General features: G+C 45.6%; 1 long non-coding RNA gene across 1 annotated transcript in view; it reads left to right on the top strand.

Moving 5' to 3' along the window:
• Window positions 1-15,832, top strand: part of LOC139036974 (uncharacterized) — a 32,204-nt gene extending 16,372 nt beyond the window's left edge. Inside the window, exon 3 of the long non-coding RNA XR_011489767.1 lies at window positions 15,591-15,832. This is a non-coding gene — a long non-coding RNA (uncharacterized lncRNA). The remainder of the gene's footprint in view (window positions 1-15,590) is intronic.
• The last annotated feature ends 3,778 nt before the right edge of the window (window positions 15,833-19,610 follow it).

Genomic DNA, 19,610 nt, shown 5'->3' with positions numbered 1-19,610 from the left:
TCGTCCATTGCCACAATACACTGCGCAGGGGCACGCGTGGCTCCGGAAGTTTTACTGCATAACCTGAGCAGGCCAGAAGCAGAATGGCTTCACTTTTCTTCTAATCATGATCTTCAATCCACTGTGATATTTTTTTCCCCATTCCTTGACGATATCTTCATCATGAATCATCACCTTCAAGTACAAAAGCAAGGGCTCAAAGTAGATTAATCACTGGCCCCAATTCCTCACCTCTCTCTGTGTTTGTGTACCTTTCTCTGAGGAATTTAAGACTATCGGGAGAGTTTAGTCAACCGTCCAAGAGTTCTGACACCAACCTCAAAGGTTTAGGGTCCACCTACAAAGTTGGAGAGTCAAGTCCACACAAACCACTCTCATGAGTGATGCCAACTGCAAATTCAAAGGGGTTCCCAAACCTACCCTCAAATTAGATAGCTCTGGAAAGAACTCACAGAACCCACTGAAAACTTACACTAAGAGTCACGGTCTATTACAGCAAAAGGATACAGATTAAAATCAGCCAAGAGAAGGGACGCAGAGGGCAGAGTCTGAGAGGTCCCCAAATATAAAGCTTCTGCAGCCCTCAGGATGTATCACCTGCTGACATTGGAGGTGACAAGAGTATTCCCAAACAAGGAAGCTCACCCGGGCTTTGAGGTCCAGAATTTTTATGGGAGCTTTTTTTTTTGAAGTATAGTTGATTTTCAATGCTATGTTATTTTCAGCAAAGTGGTTCAGTTATGCATATCTGTCTTTTTTTTGACTATAGGTTATTATAAGATATTGAATACAGTTTCCTGTGCTATACAGTAGCTCCTTGTTGTTTATTTTTTATATATAGTAGGATATATCTGTTAATTCCAAGATCAAATCAGCCAATACTAAAGGAAATCTGTCCTGAATATTCATCAGAAGGACTGATGTTGAAACTGAAGCTCAAATACTTTGGCCACCTGATGTGAAGAACTGACTCATTGGAAAAGACCCTGATGCTGGGAGAGATTGAAGGTGGGAGGAGAAGGGGACAACAGAGGATGAGATGGTTGGATGGCATCACTGACTCGATGGACGTGTGTTGGCGCAAACTTCGGGTGATGGTGAAGCACAGGGAAGCCTGGTGTGTGGCTGTCCATGGGGTCGCGAAAGAATTGGACGTGACTAAGTGAACAGCATCGGTGTGTGCCTGTTAACCCCGAGTTCCTAATTTATCCCCCTGCAGCTTCGTGCACCCCTTCTCCATGGGTAACCGTAAGATTGCTTTCTATGTCTGTGAGTTTATTTCTGTTTTATGAGTAAGTTCACTTGTATCGTATTTTAGATTTCACACATAAGTGATATCATATGATATTTGTTTTTCTCTAACTTCACTTTGTTTGATAATGTCTAGGTCCATCTATGTTGCTGCAAATGGCATTGTTTCATTCTCTCTTATGACTGAGTAATATTCCATTATATATATATCTTCATCTTCTTTATCCATTCATCTGCTGATGGGCACTAAGTTGCTTCCATGTCTTGACTATCATAAACGGTGCTGCAATGAACTTTGGAGTGCATGTATTTTTTCAAATTATGGCTTTGTCTGGATATGTGCCCAGGAGTGCTATTGCTGGATCATACGGTAGCTAGCTCTACAGTTACTCTTTAAAGGAACGTCCATTCTGTTCTCAATAGTGGCTGTGCCAATTTACTTCCTATCAACAAGCTAGGAGGATTCCCTTTTCTCCACACCCTCTCCAGCATTCATTATTTGTAAACTTTTTGATCATGGCCATTCTGACTGGCGTGAGGTGATACCTTAATATAGTTTTGATTTGAATTTCTCTAAAAATTAGCACTGTTGAGCATCTTTTCATGTGCCTGTTGACTATCTGTATTTCTTCTTTGGAGAAAAGTCCATTTAGGCCTCCTGGTGTTTTCACTTTCTTGATGTTTTTTGAAGAACAGATGCTCTTCACCTTTAATAAAGTCTATATAAAATTTAAACCGAGCTTGTCTCTTTTCACAAAATTTTGCTGGATTTGGATTGGAATTATGACTCAATTGGTCAATCTGGGGAAAACTGACATCCTTCCAATAATGAGTATATTGAACATAAGTGTAATGTATCCATCAACTTATTTAGGTTTGCTTTAATTATCTAAGTCATATTTTGTAGTTTTCTGTTGGGGGTTGTACACATTTGATTTTGGTTAGGTTTATTTCTAGGTACTTTAAGTCTTTAATGTAATTGTAAATGGTAAAAAAATTTATTTTTCCTGTTTTTATTGCCGTGCCTGTTTGTTGCTCAGTCCTGTCCAACCATTTGAGGCCCTACGGACTGTAGCCCACCAGGCTCCTCTGTCCATGGAATTCTCCTGGCCAGAATACTGGGGTGAGTAGCCATTCCCTTCTCCAGGGAAAATATTCACTATCCAGGGGTCGAACCCAGGTCTCCTGCATTGCAGGCAGATTCTTTACTGTCTGAGCCACCGGGTGAAATTAATTAGGTGAAGCACATCTTGTCTGGGGAAGAAGCTATACTGAAATGGTTAATGGAAAATACAGAGTTCTGGGATTAGAGATGCAGGTTGTTTCAGACAAACAATTAGATTGTTCCGCTGAGAGAAAGGAGCATATTGTACCAAGCGGGGGAGAAATTTTAAGCGGGTGTGTGGGTCCACACTGGTCTGGGTATTCAAGCTTGGTTGTTTGTGCAAAGGATTAATTTCCCTTTGAATGAACTGTCCTTTGGTGTCTGTCTGCCAACTGAGAGTGAATTTGTTTCTAAAACAGGACAAGGATTTTTGGTTTCACCTGGGAGAGAGAACGCGTCTTTGTCTTTCAAGGTCGCACATTTTTCTGCGTTTTGTCTAGGAGGAGATAAGGGCTCCAGGGCTGCAGAACAGAATAGGCTATTCTTGTAACTATTCTGGACACTGTGAGCAGCCTCTGTTCTTGACCCTACACCCACCTTGATGCGGGAACTTTGTTATCATTTCCCTGAAAGCAAATCCAACGTGACAGAGGATGGATGAATAATGTCACTTCTACTGAAAATGTCTTGGGGAGACTGAAAAGCCTTGTGAATCCTGGGGAGGTAGTTTTGATCTATGACAGAACCCAATAAAAATCCCTATTAGTCATATATGTTTTCTCTCCAAGGGGGAAGGTTTCACATTTCTTTCATCTCTTTTCTCCATATTCTTAAGCAAAACAATCTAGTCTCTTTCAAAGTCTCCAGCCTCTCTCTCACCCTGCCATCTGTTCCTCTGCCTGGCTAACAGAGGCCCCTTCTTAGGGTCCACTCCTCTTAGAAAGGAAGCGGATTCTCATCCCCTACCCCTTTCTGGGGAATGGCTGTAAGTGGTGATCCGCCTCCAGGGATCTGAGCACCCGTTGGCTCAGACGGGTAAATGGGGTAAAGCAAAGGAGAGCCGCCTCCCTCCCTAGGACTAGGGGTCCCATGGCCCCTCTTGGACACATTTTCTAGTTCTTCCCATTCTGCTCACTGTGTGTATTTAGAGAATTTTCTGGGACCCACCTGATAGCTTTATGGTTCAGCAGGAATAAGAGAAAGGGTGGAAATTCCATTTTGGACCTTCTGCAATGAGTTGGACACCACTGAAGCAACTTAGCATGCATGCACACCCTCCCCCTCCACCTACTTCTTCAGTCTTTTGAGTCACTGGCTGCTCCCAACCCTCTAAAGGAGCATCCTTGGGTGTTTATCCCATATCTTCTTACCATTTCACCTGGGCCTTAGACACAGAAACCATAGCAGCCCTGCCCCATCCCAACACTGTTGCATTTTATTGCAGTTTTTCCCCTCAGGCAGACATTCTTCTCCACATTAGTCTTGAATTCAGCTGAAAAATAGGAGAGTCACACACACAGAATTACTAAGCCTTGCTGCTCAAATCTTTAAAATGTGTTAATGGATGGTTCATAGATTGCTGTCTCTCCTTATTCACTGGACTTGGATTCTTGTTGCCATTGGCTGGGGCTCTATAGCTTTCATTCTGATATGATAATTTGCCATTGAATAGTGATTCACTTATTCATTCCTTCAGTGTTTATTGAGCTCATACTATGTGCCAGGCAATGCTCGAGGCACTGGGGATACAGTGATAAAAAAGGCCGAGAAGACTGCTGTCCTCATCGCTCTTATATTATGTTGAAAAAGAAAAACGCAAACAAGGGAAAAAAAAAAAACAAAACCAGATGGGGACAAATTCTTGAAGAAAATCAACATGAATGACAGACAGGGCTGTGTTAGAAGCTACCGACACTGAGTGAATGAGGAAGGTCTTTATGAAGAGGTGACACTTGCTGATTTAAATCTTCAAGTTCACAAAGTAATTTGTAATTTACCCTTCCTCTTCAGAGTCTGAATTTTCAAACTGGTGTTCTAACATAGACTGCACAACTGCCATTCCGGAGGAAATGTGATTCTAGAGCAGGGATCTAACTTATATGCAGAGTGCATCATGAGAAACTTGCTGGGCTGGATGAAACACAAGCTGGAATCAAGATTGCTGGGAGAAATATCAATAACCTCAGATACGCAGATGACACCACCCTTATGGAAGAAAATGAAGAGGAATTAAAGAATCTCTTGATGAAGGTGAAAGAGGAGAGTGAAAAAACTGGGTTAAAACCCAACATTCACAAAGCAAATACCATGGCATCTGGTTCTGTTTTAGCCACGCGTTCCGGGAAACAAACTCACTCAGAAGGACAATGCAGATCGTGGAGTGCAGGTTATTACACCGGCAGGCCCAAGGCAGAGTCTCCTCTTAGCCAAGGACCCCAATCAGCAGTTGTGAAAATCTTTTATACCCCATGTGTACGTGTCCGAACCCACCACCCCAAATTCCTTGAGACTTACATAAACTAAGGAAGGGTAAATACAGTCCCAATAACCCCATCACTCATGTGCCATGTGCTCAAATAGTCAAACAACTAGCCAATAATCAATAAGCCCGAGGTTACACTCCGATAGGTACAGAAAATTTATGGCCTGTCTGGAGGAAGGGGTGATTAGTATATGTGCTCTCTTAGGTGAGAAGTAACCTGGATACGATCTTCAAGATTCCTCGGTCCGGAGGGGGTCTTATCCTTCTGTTGTCGTTTCCATAGGCACTAAACACAGAGTTCACAGTCCATTGGAGAGGTGGCCGAGTGTGATCAGCATGGACAGGCCTGAGATGGAGTCCAGGCCCTATGAATTCCTTCTTCAGTTCTGTCACTTCAGGACAAATAGATGGGGAAACAATGGAAACAGTGAAACTTTATTTTCTTGGGCTCCAAAATCACTGCAGATGGTGACTGCAGCCATGAAATTAAAAAAATGACGCTTTCTCCATGGAAGAAAAGCTATGACCAACCTAGACAGAGTATTAAAAAGCAGAGAACGTTACTTTGCCAACAAAGGTCTATATAGTCAAAGCTATGGTTTTTCCAGTAGTCATGTATGGATGTGAAGTTTGGGCCATAAAGAAAGCTGAGTGCCAAAGGATTGATGTCTTTGAACTGTGGTGTTGGAGAAGACTCTCTTGGATAGAAGAGTCCCTTGGACTGAAAGAAGATCCAACCAGTCCATCCTAAAGGAGATCAGTCCGGGGTGTTCATTGGAAGGACTGATGCTGAAGCTGAAACTCCAGTACTTTGGCCACCTGATGTGAAGAGCTGACTCACTGGAAAAGACCCTGTTGCTGGGAGGGATTGGGGGCAGGAGGAGAAGGGGACGACAGAGGATGAGATGGCTGGATGGCATCACCGACTCATGGACATGAGTTTGAGTAAACTCTGGGATGTGGTGAGGGTCTGGGAGGCCTGGCGTGCTGCAGGCCATGGGGCCGCAAAGAGTTGGACACGCCTGAGCGACCGAACAGCAACAGCCAAGCAGACTCCTTCTGGAAAGGGCTGGGCAGGAAACACTTCTGGCTTTGCGGGCCGCAGTCTCTGTCTCTGCTGGCTGTCGCACAAGGGCAGTCCTGACGATGTCAGTGCAAGGGGGAGGCTGAGATCAGACACAGCTTTCCTCACAGGAACAGGAGTCGCAGTAGCCTGCCGCTCCACCCGCAATAGTGTGCTGACCTTTGCCCTCAACCGCTCTTTGCAGCCCCTTTTCTTTGAGGGGAGAACCCCCTCCCCATTAAATAGTCTTTACTGGGACTTCCCTGGTGGTCCAGTGGCTAAGACTCCAGGCTCCCAATGCAGGAAATGGAAAGGGAAAGTGAAAGTCGCTCAGTCGTGTCTGACTCTCTGCAACCCCATGGACGGTACAGTCCATGGAATTCTCCACGCCAGAATACCGGAGTGGGTAGCCTGTCCCTTCTCCAGGGGATCTTCCCAACGCAGGGATCGAACCCAAGTCTCCTGCATTGCGGGTGGATTCTTTACCAGCTGAGCCACCAGGAACGCTGAAATCCTTGGTCAGGAAATCGGATCCCACATGCTGCAACTAAGACCTGGAGCAGCCAAATAAACAAATAAATAACTATTAAAAAATAATTCTTTCCTAATTTTTCTTCATTAGAAAAAGTGCAAATTAAGCTAATTCAGAAAATTTATACAATAGACAAGAAAAAGTAGGTTAAAAAAATGTTAGCTTTAACCTTTACCTTCAAATACCTTAAGGATAAACAGTTTTTTCTTTCTATTTTAAATAAATTTTTAAAAAGTGTTCATGGATTTTGTTATAACATTGCTTCTGATTTATGCTTTGGTCCTTTGACCATGAGGCCTGTGGGGTCCTAGCTCCCCATCCAGGAATCAAACTTGTACCCCCTGCATTGAAAGGTCTCTTACATTTTGGAAAGGTAAATTCCAAATTGTTTTGTGAACTTGAAGATTTAAATCAGCAAGCGTCTTAACCACTGGACCACCAGGAAAGGCCTGGATGACCACTGCTAATGTGTTTCTTTTTGGATGTTTCTATGTGTGTGGATATACTTAAGAAGTATATACACAAGAGATATACAAAAAAAGGCATTGTTTTTGCTTTTTTTCTTTTCTCTTTCCTTTCCTTCCTTGTGTGCTGTGTTCAGTCGTGTCCGACTCATGCGACCCACGGACTGTAGCCCACCAGACTCCTCCGTCCATGGGGTTTTTCAGGCAAGAGTACTGGAGTGGATTGCCACTGCCTTCTCTAGGGGCTCTGCCCGACCCAGGGAGGGAACCTGCGTCCCCTGTGGCGCCTGCATTGGAGGCAGAGTCTTTACCGCTAGTGCCACCTGGAGGCCTCTCTTGTGGCTCAGTAAAGAATCCGCCTGCAGTGCAGGAGACCCGGGTTCGATCCCTGGGTTGGGAGATCCCTGGAGAAGGGAATGGATACCCATTCCAGTATTCTGACCTGGAGAATCCCATGGACTGTACAGTCCACGGGGTCGCAAAGAGTCAACACGACTGAGCGACTTTCACTGAGCGCCCCGGGAAGCCCTTTTCCTTCCTCCCTGCCTTTCCGCCTCCCTCCTTCCCCTCCGGTCTCCTCCCCGCTCCATCCCTCCATTGCCTCTAGCACGTGTGGGACTGTCCGGAAATTCTGCTCCGCAGCCCGCTTCTCTCACCCCACATTACATCATGGTGCCTCTTTGGCTCTGAGAGACACGCATTCCACAGTGGGCGGCTTGCTGTTGCCAACCAGCATGACGTGAGTGTCGGGTTATGTGTGGTGAGTGGAGCTGTGAGCAGGTGGACGCGGGGGCATCTCCATCTGCACCCACACGACCCTGGCGCCGGCTGGACCGCGGGCCCCAGGGCGCTCTCAGACCAACTGCCCGCAACTTGTAACCTTCCCTGGCCGGCAGGCACCAACAGCTGCTCTGGAGTTTGGAAGGGGCCTGTCTCCAGGGGCAGCCTGGCCAGCTCTGGATTGTAAGGCTTGCTCCGGAGCAGGCACTTCTCCCAGCAGGACTGGCAAACTCCTCTACAAAGTGGAGAGGAGTGGGCCCAAGGGGGCTGGAGCTCAAGCATGCCCCTCCCCACGTGGACTGACGGGTTTACCTTAATTAAAAGAAAAAACCTTCTTCATTGGAATGTCAGGAGCCCTCCTATATGATCCAGGCAAATCAGCTTTCCTTTCCCTTCTTACGGAGAAAAATTGAGAGAATGATAAAACAAACACCTGTATATCTTTCACTCAGATTCATAGCCCTTTTCCCCACATTTGCTTCGCTTATTTTTCTTTCTCTCCAAAAGTATGTATGTATGTATATATATGCACACATACATGAGCTTCCCAGGTGGTGTTAGTGGTAAAGAATCTGCCTGCAAACCAGGAGACCTAGGAGACGTGGATTTGATCCCTGGGTGGGGAAGATCCCCTGGAGGAGGGCACGGCAACCCACTCCAGTACTCTTGCCTGGAAAATTCCATGCACAAAGGAGCTTGGCAGGCTACAGTCCATGGTGTCACAAAGAGTCAGACACAGCTTGACCAATGAGCACACACACATGCATGCTTGCTAAGTCACTTCAGTCATGTCCAACTGTTTGCGACCCTGCGGACCATAGTCCGCCAGGCTCCTCTGTCCATGGGATTCTCTGGGCAAGGATACTGGACTGGGTTGCCATGCCCTCCTCCAGGGGATCTTCCTGACCCACGAATGGAACCCACTTCTGTCTCCTCCATTGACAGGCAGGTTCTTTTTACCACTATCACCACCTGGGAAGCACCCCCCATACATAAATTATAAATATTTAGGCATGTATATATTTAAACATTTAATTTAATTAAAATTTGGTTTTTGGCCGCACCATGTGGCTTGTGGGTTCCTAGTTCAACCAGGGATCAAGCCCTGGCCCCTAGCAGTGAAAGTGCCAAGTCCTAATCCCTGGACCTTCAGAGAGCTCCCAGTTCTATTTTAAACTGTGGTTCCAGAATAAACCACATATCACATGTCCAAAGTAAATCAGAACTCTAATTTCTCCATTCAAAGCTATTTCTAATATTCCTTTACCAATCAGCTAGGGGTTGAATAGAGTTCCTTTTCCTCAGGTAAGTTCCTGTCTTTAGTTCAGCTGCTTAGAATGTTAAAACTGAGGCCCAACAAGTCTGGCTGCTTTCCTCTGAGTTGCGGGGTGGTCCACGAGCGTGTACACGTCCCAGGGGCAGACGCATTTGCTTTGTTCTTGCTGTTTGTCCGCAGTTCAGAAGAGTACCTGGCAGACTGCAAATACTCAGTAACTGGGTGTTTGCTGAGTGGTTTGTGGTGGCTTCAGCTCTCACTTAAGAGCTACAGGCAGCAGAAGAGGACGAGATGCAAAAGCCAAGAAAACAAAACATTCCTGGGAAATCCACAGCAAATGGACTAAAATCCGTCGCTCTGTCTACTAGAGATCCATTGGCTGGAGCTCAGGGCTAGACCCGCAGAGAGGCTGGAACATAAAGTTTTGGGTTGGGCACGTTGCTGCCACACATACACACACACACACACACACACACACACACGCTGCTTTTCTCTAAGTAAGGAAGAGGGGACTTAATATTGAGCAGCAATGGAGACAATTTTTTCTGGACCTTAGGCCCGGAAAGTGCCTAAGGATGTGCCTGTGGATGATTCTGTCTGGAGAGTGTGAGAAATCTAGACAGACAATAGATAACAAGGGGTTAGTCCACAGAAAAGGAACCCAAAGCGACTGCTTCTTAGAAAACTGATCAGAGTTAGTAGAGAAACTGCTCTGATGGTGAATTTGTGACTGTTTTCTGTCTGCAAGGAACCAGATGTCTTACTTGCGTCCAACCTAATGAACCGCAGGGCCAAAGCAGTTTCTAAGAAGCTAAAAATGGAAGTGGAGTTTCGGTCACTGGCCTGAGCTGAGCGCCACTAGTGGTCAATTATGAACTGACAAGATAATGAATTGTCTGAATCAGACAATCTTCTTTCCTGTGAACGGCATGGTTTTTACCTTTATCTTGCTGCTTGCCTGTGGTTGGCAAGACTGTCTTCATGGGGTTCCTATACCCCATGCATATCCAGGACTGCCAACATGCCTTGTGGAGCCCAGGCAAAATGAAAACGCGGGGTCCTTTGTTTTGGGATTTCAGGATGATGATCGTGAAATTTTAAACCAAGCGTGGGGCTGTCTGAGCACAGGGCCCTGTCTGGTCAGTTCAGGAAGTGTGTGCACAGGTCACAAGCTCCTGAAGCTGGCTTGCCAGATCCTTACAAGCGATGAAGCCTGCAAGACTGAGGCCAGTTGTCTCTTACTTATTTTTTGACAGTTAACCTGAAGATCTCATCCCATAGGATCGAATCCCTCTGTGTTGGATCAGATTTTCCTTGCTTGGCCTGGCAGTGAACTCAGGCTGACTCACACTCACGATGAATCAGAACTTGTTCTTTTAAAATTTTATCAATGGCAATTTTGGAGTGGTTGCCACAAAGTACTTAGACTAGTTAAACGTGGGAATTGAGACTATGATTTTTTTGTGTGTGTGTTTCCTTCTATGACTCCGCTAAAATGTCAGCAAAAGAAAAGTAAAAGGTATAAATCCACAAGGATAAAGAGATCACGGGACGTGAGCAGAGCAGCTGAGAGAGAAAGAAAGCTAAATCTAAAGCCCCTACAAAGGGGCAGGGAGAAGCTAACAAGGCATGAGTTGAGTCTTACTGAAGAAATCCTTAAAGACTCAGGAGCTGGCACCCAGGTGTCTCTCTCTATTTTTTGTGTTTCTTGGCTGCTTGGCTTGTGGGATCTTGGTTCCCCGACCAGGGATTGAACCCCAGCCCTCGGGGGTAAAAGAGTCAAGTCCAAACCACTGGATCACCAGGGAATTCTCTACCAGCTATCTCTAAGATTAGGGGTAGGCTGGGGCTGAAACAGGAAGATAATAGAAAGTCCAAACAAAAGCAGTTGCTTTTTTAAAATCTTGCTCCGAGAAAGACTAAGAGCAAATTTTTTTTGCTTTAGAAGTTGACCTACAGAGCTTTTGGATTTGGGAATACCATGCAGAATTGAGGGCAGTAGTTGAGTACCCGATTGCCAGTGGGGATTAATGAAAAGCTACAGGAAGGCTCCCTGACTTGCTGATAGCCAAATGGCCCCCAGAACGCTGAGGCCAAGGCTTCCAGCAGGGACGCAGGGAAGCGCCCTCTGGGGAGACCAACAGCCAGGAGAAGAGCCTGTCCTGACCCCCGTCTGCAAGGCCAGCTCCCCTCTGAACTGCCCTTCGTTGTCGTCTGCAAGCAAGAAACCCAGGCGTGCCGAGCTGTGCTTAGCTCTTCAAGCGAGTGGACACAGTGGGGGAAAGATACCAGAAGAAAAGACAAGATAAAAGTCGCCGAGCAGGAGAAGGACTTGGGGGAAGCAGGATACAGAGGTTAGATGTCAGCTTTGAAAGACTGTAATTAACACAGCGCCAGAGGATGCCTCTCCACATCACTTTCTGTTTCCATCTGGCTTAAGTCCATCACCTCTCAATGTTATACAGTCTATTAGCCATTCACTCTCTGCTGCTCCTAGGTGAACAGTGCCCTCTGTGAGAGCAGGACCTCTGTTCCTTTTCCTGTCGTCAGCGCTCGTGACTGGCACAAAGTAAGTGCTCTGCCAATACCGTTGACTGAATGGATAAACACCGTGTTCGTAAACAAAAACAGGGTCCTGTAAAAAAGGAGCAATGAGGAGCAGAAGAGACCTGGGAAATTAATACTGTGATAAGAGAATCTAAAGACGCAAGGACTTCCCTGCTTGTCCAGGGGTTCAGAGCCCACTTGCCAAGGCAGCAGCCACAGGTTCGACCCCTGGTCCCAGAAGATCTCACGCGCCACAGAGCAGCCAGCCTGTGCGCCCCGGCTGCTGGGCCCGAGGGCCGCAGCCACTGAGGCCCAGCTGCTGGAGCCTCCGCTCGGCGACGAGAGAAGCCACAGAGATGAGAGCCCACGCTCCACGAGGAGGAGTGGCCCTGCGTCTGCAACCAGAGAAAGCCCGCAGGTAGTGACGGCTGCCCAGCGCAGCCACAACTAACTAACTAACTGACTAACTAAGTAATAATGGGTACTCAGTGCAGCCACAACTAACTAACTAACTAACTAACTAACTAAACAGTAATGGGTACTCAGTGCAGCCACAACTAACTAACTAAACAGTAATGGATACCCAGCGCAGCCACAACTAACTAATTAACTAACTAACTAACTAAAGAATAATGGGTACTCAGTGCAGCCACAACTAATTAACTAAAACAGTAACGGATACCCAGCGCAGCCACAACTAACTAATTAACTAACTAACTAACTAAAGAATAATGGGTACTCAGTGCAGCCACAACTAATTAACTAAAACAGTAACGGATACCCAGCGCAGCCACAACTAACTAGTTAACTAACTAACTAAATAATAATGGGTACTCAGTGCAGCCACAACTAACTAATTAACTAACTAACTAAACAGTAACGGCTACCCAGCGCAGCCACAACTAACTAACTAACTAACTAACTAACTAAACAGTAACGGATACCCAGAGCAGTCACAACTAACTAACTAAACAGTAACGGCTATCCAGCACAGCCACAACTAACTAACTCAACAGTAACGGCTACCCAGCACAGCCACAACTAACTAACTAAACAGTAACGGATACCCAGCGCAGCCACAACTAACTAACTAAACAGTAACAGATACCCAGAGCAGCCACAACTAACTAACTAAATAATAATGGATACCCAGCGCAGCCACAACTAACTAACTAAACAGTAACAGCTACCCAGCGCAGCCACAACTAACTAATTAACTAACTAACTAAATAATAATGGATACTCAGTGCAGCCACAACTAACTAACTAAACAGTAACGGATACCCAGCGCAGCCACAACTAACTAACTAAACAGTAACGGATACCCAGCGCAGCCACAACTAACTAACTAAACAGTAACGGATACCCAGCGCAGCCACAACTAACTAACTAAACAGTAACGGATACCCAGCGCAGCCACAACTAACTAACTAAACAGTAACGGATACCCAGCGCAGCCACAACTAACTAACTAAACAGTAACGGATACCCAGCGCAGCCACAACTAACTAACTAAACAGTAACGGATACCCAGCACAGCCACAACTAACTAACTAAACAGTAACGGATACCCAGCACAGCCACAACTAACTAACTAAACAGTAACGGATACCCAGCGCAGCCACAACTAACTAACTAAACAGTAACGGATACCCAGAGCAGCCACAACTAACTAACTAAACAGTAACGGCTACTCAGTGCAGCCACAACTAACTAACTAAACAGTAACGTATACCCAGCGCAGCCACAACTAACTAATTAAATAGTAACAGATATCCAGAGCAGCCACAACTAACTAACTAACTAACTAAATAATAATGGATACTCAGTGCAGCCACAACTAACTAACTAAACAGTAACGGCTACCCAGCGCAGCCACAACTAACTAATTAACTAACTAACTAAACAGTAACGGATACCCAGCACAGCCACAACTAACTAACTAACTAACTAAACAGTAATGGATACCCAGCGCAGCCACAACTAACTAACTAAACAGTAACGGATACCCAGCGCAGCCACAACTAATTAACTAAACAATAATGGATACCCAGCGCAGCCACAACTAACTAACTAAACAATTATGGATACCCAGTGCAGCCAAAACTAACTAACTAACTAACTAACTAACTAAGCAATAACAGATACCCAGCACAGCCAAAAAGAGTAACTAACTAACTAAACAATCATGGACTGGCTTACCTAAAGAAAAAGAAAATTTAAAAATTCAGCAGGAGATTTAAAAAATAAAAGTGAGGAAATATCCTCAAATATAGGATAAAACAATGAAAAATAATTTAAAAAAACAAGAAAATTGGAAGATGAGCCAAAGAGTTTTAGAATCTGACTAATAGAAGTTCCAAAAAGAAAGAATAGAAAAATCGGAAGGGAAACGGTTGGCACAGAAATGATAAAGAAAAATTCTCAGAAATAAAAGGTATTTTCAGAATTCAAATCCACTGAGTCTGGAAAAATAAAGGTACACCATCTCAAGGCACCACTCAGGAAATTTCAGATTTTAGGGTTAATTATAAGATCTTAGAAAGCTTCTAGAGAGTAAAATAAACCACAAATAAAAGATGAGTGTCAGAGTGGCATTGGACCTCTCAGCAGAACACCGGAGACCAGAAGACAGGGCGGAAACATGTTCAGAGACTGGAGAGGGTCATCTCCAACTTCCAGTTCTTCACTCAAAGTATTAAAGTGGTGGTACAGTAAAGAACCGCTCAGACATGCCAGGTCATAAAAACATATCGCTGATCAACCTGTGTCAGGAAGCCACAGAGAGCGCATCAAAATTAGGAAATAAACTGAGAGAAGATCCCAGATTGAGAGGGAAAAAAATGTTCCCGTTCCAATGGTATTCTCAGGAAGAGCGCTCCGCATCCGATCAAAAGGGTGGCCAGTCCGGAGAGGAGCAGGAGTGTGCAGGGTCCCAGGAGATGTGTCTTTGAGAAATATACTTGTGCTTTATCTGATGCATTTCTCTGGAGATGGATGTTGAGTTCCATTTGGAGCTAGTCTGGGGATAGTTTGAGTTTGTGTCAATTGTACGTATGTAAAAAACTAAGCAAATGACAAACGAAGGCAATGTGAACTCAGGAAGAGCAAACTGCCCTGTAAGAAAGGGTCGGCGATCGTAAGATGCCAAATGACTCAGCTAAGAATTACATTTTTGTAGTCAGCCATGTAAGCCTTAAGTAGCAATTTTAACAAAAAATCTCGATAAAACTCTTATTGAGACAATGTAGAAGGTATATAGGGATGTGTGGCTTAAAAGAATAAAACCCTTGTTTTCTAGCCTGTGAAGTCCAGAGTTAAACTTTTGAAACAAACAAATAGAAGGAACAAGACACACCCATAGGCATGTGATCTAGGAACATCACTGTGAACAGGCGAGAAACACGTGGAGTTGAGAGGGGTCGCCTCGGGGTGTGGAGGCTGGGCACACGCAGGGCTGAGAGGAGGGAATGTTTGTCTGTGGCAAGCCTCGTGGCGCTACCGGTTCACGCTGTAAACTGCACAATGAAGTCCTTTGATACTAAAAGTAATTGAAAGCAGTTTGCTAATGGGGTGATGCGCCGTACACCACCTCATCTGTCATCTGTTGGCCTCTTGGCGTGGTGTTCCCAGTGAGGGCTTGAAGGCAGCGGCAGCCTTGGAGCTGAGTCATGTGGAGTGTGGCGTCTGCTTTGAAGCCATCACGAGCTTATCATGCTCTTTGAGTCTCGCTGGGAGCAGAAGGTCTGGGAACCAGGGGCTGGGAGACGGGCACAGCCTTTCACTATAGACTGAATGATGAGCAAACATGCATGTAACATACGAACATCTGGTCATTCCTTCCGACGGGGAAGAACTCCAACCCTCCTTGACTTCACTTCCCCCCCAGCTATTTCCCTATTTTTATGTCTCTTTACAGCCACGTGTTCTAGATCGTGGTCCTTACTCAGTGTCTTGAATTCTTCTCCCCGGCTGCCTTGAACCCATTCCAGTCCGTGTTTGCTAAAAACGCTGCTCCTTTCAAGATCTTTGATGGCCTCCGTGTTACTAAATCCAAAGGTGAATTTTGTTTTTATCTTCCTGTTGACAGCATTTGATACAGCTGATGGCACTGGATTCCCCGCAACACTTCGTGCTCAGAAGGAGGGCTCAGGGTCATTGGTACTTCTGGTTCCATGGGGAAAGAGGAACCAAGCTGAAGGGTCACACTGGAGATTCCCACTGCTTCAGCCTGGGAGAGACAGACATCTCCTTTTCTCACATATCATTGGCCAGAACCAATCTTCTCTGTGCCCAGGAAGAGGAAAATAAATGGGATTTGGTGAACAGAAAGCATGGTCTTGACTGAGTTACTTTTCAGGGTGTACATGTGTGAGGGTCCAAGGGAGTACATGGACCATCATGGAATTGTATTTGTATTTGGCTATGACATATGCTTTATTATAAGAAAGTTTTTTAGTGTAATTCCCAAAGTGAGCTCTCTTCTTATCTCCTGCTTCTGATTTATGGCCTCCGTAGTCTCCACCTTTGCCCTGGAACAATGCTACTGCAGAACTCAGCAACTCTCAATTCTTTCACTCTTTACAACAGCCTGCAGACTTTTAGCCTCATCTTAGAGACTGGGAAGTGAAGACTGGAGAGGTTCTATGCTTTGCCTGAGGTCACACAGCCAGTAAGTGGCTGAACTAGGATGCCAGCGTGAGGGTCCTGATTCTCGGCTTTGTTCTGACCTCATCCTGCGGTCCTCGGGGGTGGACCCTACTAAAGAGGAAGCGCCATCTTCCCACGAGGTGTGGGTTCCTCCCAGCCCCAGAGCTCTCTGCTGCCTTCCTTCTCCAGATGTTCACAGTCGTGGGTGAGAAGGTGCTGTAGCCCATAGCGCGTGTGATCTGACAGTCTCTAAGGCTGCAAGCTATGCCCCCTCCTCTGGATCTTTCACACCCCCATCTCGCCTAATTCCCAGGCACTGAGTATATAGTAGGCACTGGGAAATAATACTTCTTGATTAATGTCTTAGAGCAGCAACACTGAGGGAGTTGTTAGAGTACCTTAGTGTTTCCACTACTGATGACTGTACACACATACTCCCACGGATTCCTCATAACGACTCTGTAAGGAAGTGCTCCTACGTAGCTGACACATGAGAAAACTGAAGTGCAGAGAAGATGCAGCAATATGCTTGAGATTATTCACTTACTAACTTTATTCTATATACTGTTAATGAGCATTGATTATCTGCCAGACCGTGGATTAGATGTTGGGATATAATTTTAAGTTCTCTTCATTCAAACAATGATTCAGAGATGTATCTGGAGTTTGAACTCAGATTTGTTCTGATTTAAGCTGTTCTTTTCTTTTTAATAAAACTAAAACATACTGTGTCTCTTCCTTCAAGGATGATGACAGGCTATTTTCTTTGTGAGGTTTTCCTTGAGTCTTCCTGTCTCCCTCCCAGATCAGATATGGAAGCACAATTAACGTCCTGCAAATGTCCAGGGTTACAAAAGCACTCTTGGCAGCCTGTCTTCTGGCCCCGAAAGTGAAGGTCTGGATGGCAGCTTCTTGGGATGGCAAATGTCTGTTGTTTGTGAATTACTGCCTGGGTTTGAGCTGTTTAGCAGGCATTGCTAATCAGTTACGACACCCGTTCGGAGACACAGCCTGGGAATGCTCTCTGCCTCCCCTCTGGGTTATCACAGATTTCCGTAACGGGCTTTTCTTTGCTCTGAGACGCGGTGTGATGGGTGGGACAGTCTGGTAGTGTCTAGGTGGGGACAGCGGGGGTGAGCATGACTGTCAGATGACAGCAATGAGCACGGCGCATCTTTCTGGTGGTGGGGGTGATCCGACCCCCTTGGAGACAGTGCAGTGCTATTTCATGATGTCCACTTAGACTGTAGGAGAGGTGAGCTTTCATTTCCACTGGATTTGTGTGCGAGGTCATAAATCTGGGGCTGCTGGCAGCCCCTCTGTTACCACGAGGAGGGGGCTTGTTGAGAGTGAAGTGGATAGAACAGGGAGATGGAGAAAGCTGACTCTGGGGACTCAAGTTCTATAAACCCATACATTGTAATTCTTTTTTTTTTCCAAATTGAAGTATACCTGCTGTACAATGTTATATAAGTTATAGGTGTACCACATAGTGATTCATAATTTTTATTTATTTATCTTATTTTCAAAAATTCTAATGGCATGTAATCTTTTTTTAAAAAAACTTTTGTTCCTCAATGTTTATTTCTTTAGGATAGATTTGCTAGAAGTAATCCCAAGAAGAAAAAAGTAAATATTGAAAAACTTTTGATACCAATTTCCCAACTACACAAAACAATTCCTTACAAAAAAATATCCTTACAAAATATTTGTTGGCTGGCTAGATAAATGAGCAAATAAAACTTTAGATGTGCTAATTTACTCTCCAAGAAACCTTGTAGACCTTTGGCTACACAGTAATAAACACGGACTATTGTATTACTCTTATCTCTTTCTAATTTTGACAGGCAGAGCGGTAATGTACAGTTCTTTTTCTTTTGTAACAGGAAAGGCTGTACATTGTTTTTCATAGTCCCTTTGTTTAACTGATACATGCATCGCCTCTGTTTTGACTTTCCTTCCTGTTTCGGTCAGCACAGAGCTCTGAGTATCTTACTAGGCGGTCAGCCTCAGTCGCGGCTCGGTGGTCTGACTCTTTGCGACCCCGCGGACTGCAGCCCGCCAGGCCTCTGTCCATGGGATTCTCCAGGCAGGATCACTGGAGTGGGTTCCCGTTTCCTCCGCCTATTTTACACATTGTATCAATATTGTATCAACCTCCCAATCCATCCCACCCTGACTGGCAGTTTTCAATGTTACACCCCATTTATCGTTACTATCACATAGTGACTGTGTTCCCTTTACTGTGCCGTGTATCCCTGTAGCTTATCTTACACGCAGTCGTTTATGCCTCTTAAACCCTTTTCCCATTTTGCCGCTGCCTTCTTCCCTCTCACCACTGGTAACCGCTAATTTCCTTTCTCTATCTGTGAGTCAGCTTCTCTCTCCCTACATTCACTGGTTTGTTAGACTCCACAGGTAAGTGATATCATAAAGTATTTGTCTTTCTCTGTCTGAGAGATAAATTGGAATTCCTGATTAAGAGAGCAGGAGGCGGTTTTTCTGTTATTTGCAACCAACATACTCCGGACAGACAAGGTCTCATTTTATAGATAAGGAGCCTGAGGACCTGAGGCGGGGTAGTGAGGTCCCAGCGGCACCGGTGTGATGAGTGGCATTCGTCGCCTCAGTCGCCCACCTGTAAAGAAACTCGGGGGCTTCCCTGGGGGCGCAGCGGGTAAGACTTCACCTGCCAGTGCAGAGGACACGGGTTCGATCCCTGGCCCCGGAAGATTCCGCGTGCCTCGGAGCAGCAAAGCCCGGGGCCACAGTGGCTGAGCCCAGACTCCGGCCGTGAGCCGCACTCCCGCGCCCTATGCTGGAGCTGTGAAGCCCCTGCGCCCAGACCTGTGCTCGGCAACGGGAGAGGCCAGCACAGTGAGAAGCCCCGCTCACAGCGGAGAGCAGCCCCCACTCACCGCAGCTAGAGCAAGCCCCCGCGCAGCAGCAAAGACCCAGCGCAACCAAAATAAACAAACAGAATAAAAAATAACCGTGGTCCCCAATGCCGCCTTGTTGCTGACGCTGTTCAGTTGCTAAGTCATATCCACCTCTTTGTGACCCCACAGACTGCAGCGTGCCACGCCTCCCCTGGCATTGGGACCCCAGCAACATCCTGAGTACATGGGGATTATACAGACAGCCCCGTTATCCATGCAATTTACTTTTGAATCTCTTCATAGTTGTTTTTAAGAGCTGTTCCTGGTCATATCCTCCTTTCCTGGGACTTCTAGGGATAGCTGAAATTCAGATCAAGCAGTCTTACCATACAATTGAACTAATACATTTATTTGACAGAGACTATTGTGTCACGCACACACACACACACACACACACACACACACACACATGAACACCCCAAATCTTTAGTTGTTGCTGCTTTACTCACGTGTGAGCTCCTGGGGCATGGGCTACCTCATGACTGAGACTCCACCCCGTTTCCCTGCTATGGACGGGTGTC

Source organism: Odocoileus virginianus, chromosome 10, assembly GCF_023699985.2.
Source record: "Odocoileus virginianus isolate 20LAN1187 ecotype Illinois chromosome 10, Ovbor_1.2, whole genome shotgun sequence".
NCBI classification, from domain to species: domain Eukaryota; kingdom Metazoa; phylum Chordata; class Mammalia; order Artiodactyla; family Cervidae; genus Odocoileus; species Odocoileus virginianus.
The sequence above is the reverse complement of the archived record's forward strand: the minus strand, read 5'-3'. Positions and strand labels throughout refer to the sequence as shown.